A 2,500-nucleotide genomic window follows, 5' to 3' on the forward strand; every position below is an offset into this window, starting at 1 on the left:
AAATCTCCCACTCCTTCATTGCATCACACGCGATTCAGACACTGATTGTTTATATTCAAAATATAATGAGCATAATCCCTTGAGAATCCTCAGATCTACATCTCGATCAGTAAGACGGCGGTTCTCTCTCCCGCCAGTCCGGACGCGTTACTCGTGGTGTTAAGTCGAACCGTTCTTGAACCGGAATCTTCCCTTTCTCTTAGTGCCACATGAATCATTTCACTATAGCAAAGAGGGATATTATGTAAATGACATTGCGATGGGTCATCCTCCTCAGTCTTGCGTGTTTCGACATTTGTAATTCAGATGAAGATGTGATATTGAAGTTTATCAGTTACACATGTACTGTGGAATGATTAATTCTTCTTGCCTATTCCGGTACTACCATATATCTTCCTGTGGCTTCGAGTGCCTAGTTTCCAGATTAAACGAGGGCTTTATACAATATTAAACCTCGACAAAGGAGGTTTTGTTAACCGGATTATAACAACGTGGTTGACAGTTGGGACCCATACAGTACAAGGACGTCTCTTGTTTTATGAACGATCATCGCTTTGTGTAGCCGAAGGAGATGCTAAAAGAAGAGATTGAGATCCATATTATCATCCTGACCTTGTCACTTATGCTCACATGAGTCTCGAGATTATTACACGTGTCAGCATCAATTTTGGTTTTATCTGCGAGTAATAGATGTATGGGAAAAGACAGCTAATTAGTTTAATTTGCGTCTTGTGTTTTTTTTCGCATAGATATTTATCTTAATTTAATCTTATTTCCTTTACTATTATCATGTTTATCATCGTTATTATTATTGTTATCATTATTAATACATTTGCCCATGCTCCCTTCTTAGATCAGAGATCGTGAAGGGAGAGTTTTGTAGAATCAATGACTCGTCGTAGTCACTCCCGCAGATCTGCTTTAGGCTACTTCGCTACAGCCATCAATGTTGGAGAGTCCGAGGCCCTCTGGTCTCGTAACCATGACCTTTCTAATATATTCTTGTGATACTGATAAGTATAACATCGACTCGACAAAGACTTCGAAACTGAGACACGTCAGTTTCTTTGTGGCAGGTCTGAATTGAAGATATTAATGTTGGGATTCCGGGTGTCTGGCCAAGCTAAAAATATTCTAAAACCGATAGTGTTTACAAAACCCATATGTGATCAGATTTCGGCCATGTATAAGAAATATCTTCATAACTCTTTATATCATGGGTTACGAAGCCATAACATACGCCTATGTTTATAAAATGGTTTGGAAAATAGAAATTCACCAAAACCAGAGCTACAACTACAACCACAACTACAACCACAACAATCCAAAAACGTTCTTAACATATTCAACCAGGTCATCATGGGGAGGAGCACCATAGAGGGCTCTAAAGATTCCCCTCTATCTTTTGGTACCCGAACTTTGAATACCTTTTCCCTTCTGCACTTTACTTTCTTCCTGTGTGCCCATTAATATACAGTACGAATCCTAAATTAACCCGCGGGTCTCCAGGTACTTTGCGACACTCAAGTACTCGGAAACGTCCTCAAGTGCGTAAAAGGAGAGGGGACTTTTGGGAGAGTCTCTGGCTGCGTGGACAAGCGACGACAAAGAAAATCGTCCTTACAGGTTTCTACAGTTAGACTGAAAGTTGCTTGCTGGTGAATCTTTTAAATTATCATTTTTATTTCTTCCAGGTTATGCTTTGATGCTTCGGGCAGCCATGAGTCTCAAAGGCAGGTGGTCTGCTGCTTGTTTGTGTGTTGAATATTTTTGAAGTATTGTGAATTATGATTTTGAGTTAGTATGAGGTTTAAAGGGGAGTTATATGTATAAGTATTGTATAAGTATAAGTATTGAATGTCAGTTATATGATTGAGCTAGTACTTGTATTATATATGAATTATAGAGTAAGTTTACAATATTTAATTTCCACTATGTGTATGTGTGTTGATTGTCATAGGTATGAAAGTAATTTATAAGTATAATCGTTAAATGTGAGTTATGAGCATGAGTGTTAGATAAGAATTATAGTTATGAGTTACTTCGACCGTTCAGTGCCAATAATGAATATGTTATTATGAGTGTTTAATGTCAGTTATGAATAAGCGTGTTAATGATATAATATACTGCGAATGCTAAATTCTGAAAATAAGTATAAGCATGTGATTATAACTGCTGAATATATTGTGACCTGATATATTGAGTATGACCAAGGAACATGAGAACTCTTGATAACAGTTAATATAAGACACTAATTAGGCATAAATATCTGTTGAATTATAATATGTATGTATGAATCTTTCAGTAGAAAAGAAAGCACAAGGAAATGATAATCATATAGCCAAAGTAAGGTCAATGGTGAAGCAAATGAAAATGGGAGATAATGATGATAACAGGAGGATAATTAAAAGAACAATAATGTAAGTACTATGACTGTAATGGTAATCATGATAGTAACAATAATAGTAATGAGGAGAATTATTTTAATGGAAATAATAAT

Source organism: Penaeus japonicus, unplaced genomic scaffold (assembly GCF_977035675.1).
Source record: "Penaeus japonicus unplaced genomic scaffold, GWHDUDI00000001_assembly GWHDUDI00000039, whole genome shotgun sequence".
NCBI classification, from domain to species: domain Eukaryota; kingdom Metazoa; phylum Arthropoda; class Malacostraca; order Decapoda; family Penaeidae; genus Penaeus; species Penaeus japonicus.